Source organism: Neophocaena asiaeorientalis, unplaced genomic scaffold (assembly GCF_003031525.2).
Source record: "Neophocaena asiaeorientalis asiaeorientalis breed wild unplaced genomic scaffold, Neophocaena_asiaeorientalis_V1.1 scaffold225, whole genome shotgun sequence".
Taxonomy (NCBI): domain Eukaryota; kingdom Metazoa; phylum Chordata; class Mammalia; order Artiodactyla; family Phocoenidae; genus Neophocaena; species Neophocaena asiaeorientalis.
In genome coordinates, this window is record NW_020172364.1 from 4,147,429 (window position 1) to 4,162,730 (window position 15,302).

Sequence of the window (15,302 nt, forward strand, 5' to 3'; positions counted from 1 at the left end):
GCAGAAATAAATGAAATAGAGATGAAGAAAACAATAGAAAAGATCAATGAAACTAAAAGTTGCCTCTTGCAAAAGATAAACAAAACTGATAAACCTTTAGCCAGAGTCATCAAGAAAAATGGGAGAGGGCTCAAATCAATAAAATTAGAAATGAAAAGGAGAAGTTACAACAGACACCACAGAAATACAAAGGATCATGAGAGACTACTACAAGCAACTATATGCCGATAAAATGGACAACCTAGAAGAAATGGACAGATATTTAAAAACGTACAATCTCCCAAGACTGAGCCAGGAAGAAATAGAAAATATGAACAGACAAATCACAAGTACTGAAATTGAAACTGTGATTTAAAAAATGCCAACAAATAAAAGTCCAGGATCAGATGGCCTCAAAGGCGAATTATATCACTTAGAGAAAAGTTAACACCCATCCTTCTGAAACTATTCCAGAAAACTACAGAGGAAGGAACACTGCCAAACTCATTCTATGAGGCCACCATCATCCTGATACCAAAACCAGAAAAAGATACCACAAAAAAAGAAAATTACAGGCCAATATCACTGAACATTGATGCAAAAATCCTCAACAAAATACTAGGAAACTAAATCCAACAATACATTAAAAGGATCAGACACCATTATCAAGTGGGATCTATCCCAGGGATTCAAGAATTTTTCAATATCCATAAATCAATCAGTGTGATACATCACATTAACAAAATGAATAAAAAACATATGATCATCTCAATAGGTTCAGAAAAAGCTTTTGACAAAATTCAACACCGATTTATGATAAAAAGTCTCCAGAAAGTGGGCATAGAGGGAACATACCTCAACATAATAAAGGCCATATACGGCAAACCTAGAGCTAGCATAACATTCAAAAGCTAAAAGCATTTCCTCTAAGATCAGGAACAAGACAAGGATGTCCACTCTTGCCACTCTTATTCAACATAGTCTTGGATGTCCTAGCTATGGCAATCAGAGCAGAAAGGAATAAAAGGAATCCAAATTGGAAAAGAAGTAAAACTGTCACTGTTTGCAGGTGACATGATACTATACACAGAAAATCCTAAAGATGTCACCAGAAAACTACTAGTGCTAAACAATGAATTTGGTAAAGTTGCAGTATACAAAATTAATGCACAGAAATCTCTTGCATTCCTATACACTAATGATGAAAGATCTGAAAGAGAAATTAAGGAAACACTCCCTTTTACCATTGCAACAAAAAGAATAAAATACCTACGAATAAACCTACCTAAAGAGGCAAAAGACCTGTATACTCCGTAAACTATGAGATACTGATGAAAGAAATCAAAGATGATGCAAACAGATGAAGAGATATACCATGTTCTTAGATTGGAAGAATCAATATTGTGAAACTGACTAGACTACCAAAACCAATCTACAGATTCAATGTAATCTCTATCAAATTACCAACAGCATTTTTCACAGAACTAGAATAAAAAATTTTACAATTTGTATGGAAACACAAAACATCCCAAATAGCCAAAGTAATCTTGAGAAAGAAAAACGGGACTGGAGGAATGAGGTTCCCTGACTTCAGACTATATACTACCAAGCTACAGTCATCAAGACAGTATGGTACTGGCACAAAAACAGAAAAATAAATCAATACAACAGGATAGAAAGTCCGGAAATAAACCCATGCACCTATGGTCAATTAATCTACAACAAAGGAGGCAACAATATACAACGGAGAAAAGACAGTCTCTTCAATAAATGGTGCTGCGAAAACTGAACAGCTACTTATAAAAAAATGAAATTAGAACATACTCTAACACCATATGCAAAAATAAACTCAAAATGGATTAAAGACCTAACTGCAAGACCAAATACTATAAAACTCTTAGAGGAAAACATAGGCAGAACACTCTTGGACATAAATTGCAGGAATATCTTTTTTGATCCACCTCCTAGAGTAATGAAAATAAAACAAAAATAAACAAATGGGACTTAATGAAACTCAAAAGCTTTTGCACAGCAAAGGAAACCATAAACAAAACAAAAAGACAACCCACAGAATGCGAGAAAATATTTGCAAATGATGCAACTGACAAGGGATTAATCTCCAAAATTTACAAACAGCACATGAGCCTCAATATCAAAAAAATAAACAACCCAATGGGCAGAAGATCTAATAGACATTTCTCCGAAAAAGATATACAGATGGTCAAGAGGCACATGAAAAGATGCTTAACACTGCTAATTATTAGAGAAATGAATATCAAAACTATAATGAGATATCACCTCACACTAGTCAGAATAGCCATCAACAAAAAGTCTACAAACAATAGGGACTTCCCTGGTGGTCCAATGGTTAAGACTCCGTGCTTCCAATGCAGGGGGCCTGGGTTCGATTCCTGGTCAGGGAACTAGATCCCAGATGCCGCAACTAAGATCCTGCATAGCACAACTACAAGATCCCATATGTGGCAACAAAGATCCCGCATGCCACAACTAAGACCTGGCATAGCCAAATTAATTAATTAATTTAAAAGTCTAAAGCAATAAATGCTGGAGAGTGTGTGGAGAAAAGGGAACCCTCCCACACTATTGGTGGGAATGTAAATTGGTACAACCACTATGGAGAAGAGTATGGAGGTTCCTTTAAAAACTAAACGCAGAACTACCGTATGATGCAGCAATCTCACTCCTGGGCATATATCCAGAGAAAATCATGGTTTGAAAGGATACATGCAGTTCAATGTACACTGACACGCTGTTAACAATAGCCAAGACACAGAAGCAACCTAAATGTCCATCGATAGATGAATGGATAAAGAAGATGTGGTACATATATACAGTGGAGTATTACTCGGCCATTAAAAAGAATGAAATGGTGCCATTTGCAGCAATATAGATGGACCTGGAAATTATCATGCTAAGTGAAGTCTGACAGAGAAAGACAAATATCATATGATATCACGTTTATGGGGAATCTAAGAAAATAATACAAATGAACTTATTTACAAAACAGAAACAGACTCACAGACATAGAGAACTTATGGTTACTAGGGGGAAGGGGGAGGGGGAGGAAGAGATTGGGAGTTTGGGACTGACATATACACACTGCAACATTTAAAATAGATAACCAACAAGGACCTACTGTATAGCACAGGGAACTCTGCTCAATATTCTGTAATAACCTAAATGGGAAAAGGACTTGAAGAAGAATAGATACATGCATATGTATAACTGAATCACTCTGCTGCACACCTGAAATTAACACAACATTGTTAACTATACTCCAATATAAAATAAACATTTTTGAAAAAGAGAAAAAAGAAAAGAGTAATGGGAACAGATTAAGCTTCATTCAAATTCGGATAGGTACCCCACTGCCAGATCACTATCTTACTGAAAAACAGCAAGAACTGGATTACACTAATTTAGAAATGTTTTTTCAGTTTCTTTCCTGTATTTGATTTGATTCATGAGGTAAAAATACTCTTTAGGAAGCTGTCTTGTTCTAGTTTCTACTTACACATGCAGCCCATGCTCTCCACTCTTATCCCCTGGCCTGGGTTAAAACCCCACAGACCAATATCCAGTCCAATTACTGTCTCATGGGCCTCTAGACTTTAACTTCCAATCTCTGAGTTCCCTCTGGCACAAGGAGATTTGCCTTTCCTGCCTTCAAACATGGTCATGCATAAAAAGATTTTTTCTTGCTGCTATATTTAAAACAAAATGTATCTGTGTTTGCAGCAGCAGGACATTCCTTTATTTTCTTATTCCATTATCTACCAGATAAACTCCTTATTGTTATAACTTACTCTTTAATATGTCATCTTTAACATTGTAAGTTTTCACTAATGTCCCTCAAAAATAAAAATATTAATTACTTTCTAAGCAGACTTTGTCCCTCTTCCCACCAACAATGCTTGTTGATCCTAATGACTGATGATAAATTGGCTCTAACATCTAGTTTACTACCACTTTATTGTAGTCATCAAATGTCAAATAAACAGTGTACCACATTTCACTACATATGCAGATGTAAAAATGAACTGAAAAGGCATGTTTAAGTGATTATGAAGTTTTGAAGTAGGCTTTCAGTTGATCCAATTCTGAATTTAAAAGTACATCACTAATCGATTTTTAGTTTTGTGTTTGCATTTTTCAGAATTCTGGGTGCTTTTAGAAAAATGAAGCTAAGTTTTATAAAATGTCCTACAAAGATCCTATACTAGGTCATAGAACACTAACACCACTATAGGTTACTTGAGAGATGTGACTGCTAATGGACAAAGAGTCATTTAGCAAGTATAAATACATTTCTGACTAATGGATAATATATACAATGGGAAAAATATACATATATACATGGTTATGTAACTCCCAGAAAGAGCCAAATTTTGAAAAAGTATTCATTTGCTCATTCAATAATCATATATCAATACTACATACCAGATATTGTATTACTGAATGCTAACCGTTCAACGTAAAACAGATAAGATTCCTTTACTTTCATGATACTGGCATTCTACTGGGAGAGGGTAGAGAGTATAGTAAACAGTCATTCAAAGCAAATACACAGACATGACTGCGGTTAGAAAGAAAAAAAAGCATGACGCTGTTACAAAGAATAGGGAGGGCCTACTCTAGATAGGATGGTAGGGAAAGGCTACTGTGAAGAGACGGTATGTAAGAAGTGACTCGAAGGACAAGAAGAGTATGTGTTATAAGCTTACAGCACAGGAGGATGGAGGGAGGAAGGATGGTAGGATACCATGGGGTGTGAGAATATTCGAGGCAGAGACAACAGCAAGAACAATGGTTTATAGCAAGAAAGAATTTTATGAGTCCTACAAACTGAATTCAGGCTAATCTGATGGGAGAGTAGTGAGGAGGAAGGGTGTAATGAGATATGTGAGGTGGAGAAGTAACAAGGCCAAGATCATACAGGACAATCAAAGAAAGTTACAATGCCAGACTATACAGAAAAGCAAAGCCCAACAATATGCTGTCTATAAAAAACCCACTTTAAACATTTAGACATAAAGTAGTTAAAAGTAAAAAGATAGGGCTTCCCTGGTGGTTCAGTGGTTGAGAGTCCGCCTGCCAATGCAGGGGACACGGGTTCGTGCCCCGGTCCGGGAAGATCCCACATGCCGCGGAGCGGCTGGGCCCGTGAGCCATGGCCGCTGAGCCTGCGCGTCCGGAGCCTGTGCTCCGCAACGGGAGAAGCCGCAACAGTGAGAGGCCCGCGTTCCGCAAAAAAAAAAAAAAAAAAAAGTAAAAAGGTAAAGAAAATATACCATACAAAAATTAATCAAAAGGAAACTGTGCTGACTATAATACCAAAGTAGATTTCAGAACAAGGGCTATCACCAAGGATAAAGAGGGATATTACATAAAAGGGCCAATTGACTACGAAGATATAATAATCCTAAATATGTATAAAACTGACAACAGAGCTTCAAAACACATGAAGGAAAATCAAATCTTTCCAAATTGATCTACAGATTCAATGCAAATGTAATGCAAATCCCAGGAGACTTGCGAAGCTGATTGAGAAGCTGATTCTAAAATGTATATTTTGTAAATTGAGAAGCTGTAAATTGTAAATTTACAATGTAAATTGAGAAGCTGATTCTAAAATGTATATTTTCAACAATTTTGAAAAAGAAAAATAAAGTTGAAGGACTCACATTACCTGATTTCAAGACTTACAACAAAACCATAGTAATCAAGACAGTGTGGCATTGGTGAAGGGACAGACAACAGATAAGTGGAACAATACTAGGCTTTAGCACCTCTACAGTCAAAAGATTTCCAATAAAGACACCAAGGCAATTCAATGGAGGAAAGACAGTCTTCAACGAAAGGCGCTGACACAGCTAAATATCCATATGTTAAAAAACAATGAATTTCAGCTAATACCTAATGCTATATAAAAAACTAACTTGAAATGGAGGAGTCAATTAAATATGAAACTTATACTATAAAACTTCCAGAAGAACATATAGGAGGTAACCTTTGTGATCTTGGACTAGGTAAGGATTTCTTAAGTAGAACACAAAAAGCATGGACCATAAAAGAAAAAAAAAGGTGTCATAAAAATTTTAAACTCCTTTCTAGACACTATAAGAAAATGAAAAGAAAATCCACAGACTAGGACAACTACCTGCAAACATATCTGACAAGGAGTCAATATCCAGAATATATAAAGAACTCTCACAACTTAACAGTAAAAAATATACAACTCAAATAAATGAGCAACAATTTGATCAGATATTTCACCAAAGAAGATTATACAGATGGCAAATAAATACAGGAAAAGATGTCCAGTATCATTAGTCATTAGAGAAATCACATTAAAACTACAATGAGATAACTACTAGACCCATATTTAAATGGATAATTTTTTTTTTAACTGACAATACCAAGAGCTGACAAGGATGTAGAGCAAGAGGCATACTCATTTGTTGATGGTGTGAATGCAAAATAGTACAGCTAACTTTGGAAAACAGTTTGGCAGTTTTTTAGAAAACTGAACATATACAATCCAGCAATCCTATTCCTAGATACTTACTCAACAGAAATGAAGATATGCATCTCCACAAAAACATGCATGCAAATGTTTATAGCAGTTTTTATTCTTAATCAGCAAAAACTAGAAACAACGCAAGTGTCCCACAACTCATGAATGAATTGTGGTACATTCATACAATAGAATATGAAACTGCAATAAAAAGGAGCAAACTACTGATACACTCAACAGCATGGACGAATCTCAAGAGCATTATGTTAAGTGGAAGAAGCTACATACCACATAATTCCATTTACATAACATTCTGGAATATTATAAAAACTATAGTAAAAGGGTTGCATATTGTATGATTCCATTTATAAAACATTCTGGAAAAGCAAACCTATAGGGAACAAAACAGATTAGAGGTTACTAGGGCTGGAAGTGGGGATGGGGGGAGAGATAACAAAAGGACTTGACGAAAACTTTTGGGGTAAAAATATTTACACCTTGATGTGGTGATGTTTACACAACTATATATGTTTGTTTAAAATTCACAGAACTGAAAATGTGTGAATTTTACTGTCTGTGAGTTATACTTCAATGAATCTGACTTTCTAAAAAGGAAAAGAAACCAAGGATCATGGTAAGTACAAAAGGATGCCACTGAAAAAATGAAGGTAAAAGTGATAAATATCTTACAATTCTATAATGTTCATCTTTTCTTACACATTTTATCACTTTAAGACCACTCTTTAACTTAATTAATTTCTTGAATTAAAAAAAAATATCAAATGACATAATACAGTGGTCTGAGTTCAGGCTGCCAGTGTCTTTACATAGCTAACAAACTGACAGCTGAAAGCTCCAGGCGCCCTTTCTACGTAAGACAGCTTAGAGAACTTGTTGCATGATGATAAAAAGGATCTGTGAGTCACAGACTGAAGGAGCTGTCCTTTCAGACAAGTGAAATTAAGCAATATGTGACAAAATGGCTATAGAACAAGGTCATTACTGTTAGAACAAGGAGTCCCAAATAACTTCTCTGGGTTTCTCCAAGTACACGCAGCTGGGAAGAGTGACCTGGGAAGTAACGTAGAAAACAGAAGTCACATCGGATACTGAGGAGGCTCAGAATGGACTTTCATATGTAGCTCCTCTTACCTTCAAAGAATCCTGGAAAATAGGCATTATTTTCTTCTATATTAAGGGCCTATGTGTTTCTTTGCCTCGAGTGGAACAGTCATAGGAAAAGGCAGGACTGGCTACATCATTTATGGGTCCTAGTATAAAATGAAAATGCAGGCCCCATGTTCAAAGCTTAATACTTTCAAGCTGACAAAAGCAAATCATTAAACTGAGCACAAAGCCCTTCTGAGTGGGGCCATCCAACTGCACAGGCACATGGCCACAAAAGCAGCCCCAGGAGAAAGTACAGTCCACTGACAAATTCATAAATACGCAAGAGATCTCTTGTCCATTCCCTTACTGCACTAATAATTATACTACAAAAATATTATTTAGTATCTTCACATTCAAATCTCCAGAGGAGATTTTATAGCTTTTTAAAAGTCCATTTGAGGAATTCCCTGGTGGTCCAGTGGTTAGGACTCTGCGCTTCCACTGCAGGGGGTGCGGGTTTGCTCCCTGGTCGGGGAACTAGGATCCCACAAACTGTGTGGTGCGGCCAAGAAACAAAAAAAAATCGTAGTTAAAAATCCATTTTAGTGGGCAGTGGTTGAGAATCCGCCTGCTAATGCAGGGGACGCGGGTTCGCGCCCCGGTCTGGGAGGATCCCACATGCCGCGGAGCGGCTGGGACCGTGAGCCATGGCCACTGAGCCTGAGCGTCCGGAGCCTGTGCTCCGAGAGCACAAAGCCCTTCTGAGTGGGGCCATCCCACAGGCACATGGCCACAAAAGCAGCCCCAGGAGAAAGTACAGTCCACTGACAAATTCATAAATACGCAAGAGATCTCTTGTCCATTCCCTTACTGCACTAATAATTATACTACAAAAATATTATTTAGTATCTTCACATTCAAATCTCCAGAGGAGATTTTATAGCTTTTTAAAAGTCCATTTGAGGAATTCCCTGGTGGTCCAGTGGTTAGGACTCTGCGCTTCCACTGCAGGGGGTGCGGGTTTGCTCCCTGGTCGGGGAACTAGGATCCCACAAACTGTGTGGTGCGGCCAAGAAACAAAAAAAAATCGTAGTTAAAAATCCATTTTAGTGGGCAGTGGTTGAGAATCCGCCTGCTGATGCAGGGGACGCGGGTTCGCGCCCCGGTCTGGGAGGATCCCACATGCCGCGGAGCGGCTGGGCCCGTGAGCCATGGCCACTGAGCCTGAGCGTCCGGAGCCTGTGCTCCGCAACGGGAGGGGCCCCAACAGTGAGAGGCCCACGTACCGCAAAAAAAAAAAAGCCATTTTAGTGTCTCAGGAAAGTTTTCCAGGTATCTTTTATCTACCTTTTCTATTAAAATTCCCCATCTCCCTTATCTCATACCCAGGAATAACAGAATATACCTTTCCATCACCTCCTATAAGGTGTCCCCTAAGACTCAGATACAAAGTCTCTGCCTTCTCTTTCCAAACCTGCTGATTCACTAATTTTGTGGGCCAGAATAGTAAATGTTTTGTTTTATTCATTTTCAAAGAAAGGAAAGCAGCTGTTTTTACTTATCAGATCTTCTTTTTCAATTCCTGCTGAACTAGAATAACGAAAACAAAGTACAGTGAAATGTTTCCTTAACTGATTTTAACTTACATTGACATAGGATATGGATTACTGAGGTCATTCCTTATTGAGACCAATGGAAAGAAAAAGTACATCCTCCAGGATAGATAAGGAAGGAAGCAAGGATCCAAGCTCAATCCATTCACTTTCAATGTTCATTCTCCATTCCCCACTTGCTCAGCTCAGTTTCAGTAACCACCTACTGAGTGCCCACTGCTTTCCAGTCACCGTCTGGGTACTGAGACTACAAGATTATTAAGACATAGTCCCTGCTTTATTGGAGTTTGCCTTCTGGAATATCCCTTTCCCAAGTGGAATTTCCCTCAACCATCTATATCCAGTTAAGGACTCCTTTATCTAATTCCCAATGCAGAATTAAGTACTCCTTCCTCTGAATTACTGTTAACCATTTATACCTCTCTTAAACTCTCTTATACCAATGTCCACTGAGTAAAAGGTGAAGGGATAGAGTTAAATCCTAGCTCCACCAATTAATTAATAGCTATTTAACCTATGGCAAGTTAATTAACTTCTGAGTCTCAGGTTCCACATCTGTAAAATATTGACATTTATTGAACACTTACTATGTGACACATAATTTTCTAACCCCTTTGCTCATATTAATTTACTAAACCCTCATAATAACTCTGTGAAGTTGGTTTTATTATTACATCTTAACAGATATGGAAATTGAAGTCCCTAGAAGTTAAGTAACTTACTTGCTACATGAAGTCACGCAGGTAGTAAGTGTTGGAGTCTACACCCAAGTAGTCCAGCTGCTGACTCCATATTCTGAACCCCAATACTATCTGCACCTCAAAATGAGGTAATGATATCCACTCACAGAGGATCACCTAAGATAACGCATGTAAAAGCTTTTAACACACTGTCCAGCACACAGTAGGTACTCATTAAATGTTAGTTCTCTTCCATCCCTAAGAGACTCTAAATTCCCTATGGGAAGAGTCTATTTATTTTTCTTTTTATCTCCTAACAAATCTAGTGCAGTGCTTGGCAAATAAAAGGTGATCAATACAGTCGGCCCTCCATTTCCATAGGCTATGCATCCACGGATTCAATCAACCATGGTTCAGAAATTACTTTTTTTTAAATTCCAAAAGTTCCAAAAAGCAAAACTTAAATCTGCCGTAAGTAGGCAACTATTTACATTGTATTTACAACTATTCACATAGTATTTGTGTTGTATGAGGTACTATAAGTAATCTAGAAATGATTTAAAGTATACAGGAAGATATTTGTAGGTTATATGCAAATACTACACCATTTTATATAAGGGACTGAGCATCCCTGGATTTTGGTATCCAAGGGGAGGGTAGTTCCTGGAACCAATCAACCAGTCCCCCTGTTCTCCCTTGCAGATACCGAGGGATGGCTGTAAATGAGTCTAGTGTTCATGCACTTGACAAATAGGGACAAACTGTCCATAAAAATGCATAGCAGAAGGGTCTCATCCAAAGTCAGCCCCCACCCCTATATGGGCATAGGGACAAGGCTCTTTTATTTTCCAATTTAAGGTATTACTGGTCTAACAAGGTTCTCTTGTCCTATGAAGATATTGGAAAATAGAAAAACTTTTCTTTCACACAGGTATAGAGACAGTGTTGGACAAGAAACAGGACAGCAGATCCATGATGCCAGTTTCTAAGGGATAAATCAGAAATAGAGCCCTAGCAATCCCAGGATTTCACATTTTATAGTGAAGTATAAATCGGTCCTGCTATGGCTGAAGTGATAGTTTATATGGAAATTGCTGAGCTCACCTATTTCTGAGTATTCTGAATCCTGCATGTGAGAATAGAAATGTTATATTCCACTTAGTAATCTGTAAGAAATCCTTCTTTCTGAACATAAAGATACATAACTTTTTATTTCTCTTCACTACAAATAAATGTTGAACAAAATATTTAAACAATATCAGTTTAGAAGAATGCTAAATTAATAGCCTGCTCAGGGCATCCGTGTGTCTTGGTTCAGTCTTGTATAAAGAGATTCTGTAACAGAAGCAAATATATAGTTATTGCACTACAGTGTCTACAGTTACCTGTTCTCCCTGCCCAAGGAACCCCAAGTTTAGATATGCTAGTACCTCTAGTATCAGTGCAATAAAATCAATCATTTGAAAAAATTTTATGTGTTGAATAAAATTTTAGTAGCTACTTTAAGACCCTAATTACAAGTCAGAACAGTGTTTCTAGAGAAAATGTACTCTACCTAACTTAAAAAGCCAATTTAATAACACTGTCAGCCAGCTTCTAAGTGACAGACTGCCTATGGTGTCAAAATAAAATCTGAAATTCGAAATGTGACTAAGGATAAACACATTTTATTATGTAAGAAAAATGTTAAGAAATTTATTTAAATCCACTATGAATTTCACCCTTATACCACTGTGTATTGTGCTGTGTTTAGTTACTGTTGTGATACATCTCCTGTGGGTTATATTTTCAAGGTCTCTGGCCCATGACAAAAGGAGTAAAGCAAGCTCAAACAATCTGGATTAATCAACATGAAGCTAAACGCCTGGTATGAGGTGAAGAAAAGCTAGTCTTAGTGAAAGGTAGTATCCAAAGAGTCTATAAGGTCATACCAAAAACTGAGATCAAAAGCTATGATGAAAAATTGTGCAACCAAGACCCTTGGTCACAGCAGCCAACAGAAATTCCTATCTGTGGCCACACCAATGATAGACAAAGAGCTTTTGCTACGTTTTAAACGAAAGCTGTTGAAGTTGATCTGATCAACCTTTCTGCATTTAAAAGGCCTCACTAGTTTCCAAAAATGCTCCTTTACTGTTAGTATCCAGTCCCTCTCCCAATAAACAGAGTTAACACAAATGAATGTCCAGAAACGTTTAAATCTTAGGTCCTAGGCCCTGCCTTCTTACTGTTGATGTCATTGTTGACAAGGAATTTGGATTACAGAGAATATAATGACAATTGTAATAATGGTAGTTACCAATACCACAAAGTATTACATTAATTCTCACAATAACTCTACAACATAGGTATTACTTCTAGTTGACAAATCAGTAAACTAAGGCTCAGAGAAGCTAAGTTACTTACCCAAGACCACAAATATTCATAGCAAAATGAACGTTAAGTAGAAAATCTAGAATTCAAACTTGGGTCAATCTGACGGACAATAAAGACCACACTCTTCCCATACTCATTATCTTTTATAATATCTGTGTGATAATATATTATCCAAATATTATTTGTTTAAAAAAGAAACTATGCACACACACACAAATCTTCACAGTACCTAAGATAATACCCAAAGACTTTTCTAAATGAAAATGATCTCACAAAAGCAATGAACCTTACATATCATCACTGTTAATAAGCACTAGAAAGTCCATGAGGATGGGGATTTTTGTGTTTTGTTCACTGTTGAAGCCTCAGCTTCTAGAACAGTACCTGGCACCATTAGGTATTCAATAACTATTCGTTGAGTGAATAGCAAAAATTTATGGTGGCAAATTTTTCTTTAACTATTAAAATCACCATGCTTTGTGCAAGACACATTCTGTTATTCTCTTTTATGTCAGAATGTGACAAAAAGTCAAATACGTACAAGAATGAACAAATCAAGCACTGGTTCTTGCAGTAATTAAAGAAAGAACAACAAATTTGCAGGGAGGACGCATACTCTACAACACCTCAACAGTTTATATTTTGAGAAAATTGAAATAGAAAAAAACCGATTTTAGATTTGTATTAAAACGTATGAAAAATACTGCAAATACAAGTGTTTGGTTTTTTTTTTTTTAGCGACTATACAAATGGACCATTAAAGTTCAGGGAAGATCATAAGAGGTAAGCAGAGGTACAGCCCATGTGTAAGCTACCCACAGAACAGACATTCTCTAGAAGGGCTCTTAGAGCTAAAAAGGCATTAAACACCTAAGTGAAAATGCCTCTGGAAAGGTAAACTAACAAATAAAGGGACTTTTAAAGGATCAGTAATGGTTGGAGGTCTTAGAATACTGAGAAAGGTAAGGGAAACTAAAACGCATGAGTCTGTCTTCTAGGTTCAAAAGAATCTGAAGTCAGTTACTTCAGCAATCACTGTACCCAAATCTGCTAGCAAACTTTTGGTACAAGTTCCTTTCCAAATAGCCCAATACAGCCAGCTGTTTTTAAAAATCAAATAGTATCCCTGGTAACAAGTTAAACAGAAAAGAAAAAGAGTGAGAACAGGAGATAGAAAGAAAGGATCTAAAGACAGAAATATTAGTGATGATAATACTGTTATTGCACTTTGTTTACAAAACAAGCCGCATGCTTACAATCTGATGTAAGAAAGTTACTTTTGGGATGTCCTGGGTGGTCCAGTGGTTAAGACTCTACGCTTCCAGGGCAAGGGGCATGGGTTCAATCCCTGGTTGGGGAACTAAGATCCCACATGCCGCACAGTGCAGCCAATATAAAAAATTTAAAAATAGAATTTTTTTTTTCTCACATATTGAAGAATATGAGGCATCTTCACATGTTCTTTTAGGAATGTAGTCTGGATCTTGACAAACACATTCTCCCTTACAACGTGACAAATATTCTCATTCCTCTGGCTTCTTGACTATTCCAGATGCCTCCACTTTCTGTTTTGTGTGTGAATATAATTAATCCATCAGTATAGAAACACACCAAACCAAGGAATAAATTAACAAATGAAAGGGTAAGCTTATAGCAACTGAAGTAGAACTATAATTTTCAGATATCATAAAACATTTGAAGAAGCTTAATTAAATTAATAAAAAGAATAAATGGCTTAGAAACAAACAAATTAGACCATATTCTAGATAGCAAGCCCTACACTCAGTGAGTTTGAGAGCTCTCCATCTCTTTTATTGAAAATGAATGAGCTTATATCTGATTAACATTGTGAAGGGCACTAGGTCCAGAAAACATAACTTTCTTTGTCTTACAATGTTGATGATTTCTTCAGTTTTTCTATTTTATGTAAAACAGATGAAAAGATGCTTCTCTGAAGTGGAAAACAGGTGCCCCTCACTATGAATTTCCCAGGCACTTCCATCAAACCCTACTTTACAGCATAGTTTGAAAAACTCTGAAACAGATGATCTCTAGGTACTTTCTCTTATAAGTTCTAGAGAACTTAGAGGTAAGTTCTATCACACTAGGAATGTATGGCATTTAACCAAGTAATTAAAACTAACATTATCTGAGTTAAATCATTTAACAAATATTCACATAATTTTTTTCTTCAGTTACCTATTTTTCTTTAACAGAAAGTTTCTAAGTATATAAACTTGGCCTTTAAATTATTACATTTTTGAGAGACACAATGACTGAATGTAATTTAGCGAAAAAATATCATTTTTACACCCTTTTCAAAATAAAGAGCTATCAAAATGATAGCTGTACAGGGAGGCTCATAAATCCATAATTCTGTTTAAAATGAATCCAAAGTTAAATACAGAAATTAGTTACACTGATCATAACTTTAAAGTAAAATATAAGTATCCTACTTTTAGCCATAATTTCACATGCACAATTTGAAACGTGTATCAATTCTAAAACGCAGATTCCCAAGCTGCTAAAAATTGTTAATGTCTTTTCTAGTTAAATGAGGTTTGATATTGCTAAATTATAAAATAATAAAAAACACATTACAGGTAGATTCACTGTCAGTTAACATTAAATTATACAAAATTATAATAAAGGCTCCTTAGCTCCTTAATCTAAATATAATATTTAATATTAGCTCAAAGCAAGCAAACTAAGACAAAACTACATTTTTGGTAACAGTTCTAATATAGTCAGTAGTTCCTGAACAAAAAAGCCATTACAAATACCAGCAGAGAGCATCTCCTGACTATTGTTAAAAAAAAAAAAAAAGACTGACACCATCCAGAAATTATATAAAAATAATTAACACTGGGATAGAAAAGGAATAGTCTACAATTTATACTGTTCTCAGATTAAAAATTGAGGGATCATAATTCTGTAACAATTTGATTCCAACCTATATAAAATGTTCAATTTTTTAAAAAGCTAGCTTACCAAATTGTATATTCC

General features: G+C 36.3%; 1 protein-coding gene across 2 annotated transcripts in view; it reads right to left on the bottom strand.

Annotated features, from left to right (window-relative positions):
* CUNH3orf70 (chromosome unknown C3orf70 homolog) overlaps positions 1-15,302 on the bottom strand; it is a 100,838-nt gene that overhangs the window by 52,184 nt on the left and 33,352 nt on the right. The gene's annotated exons all lie outside the window — the stretch shown is intronic.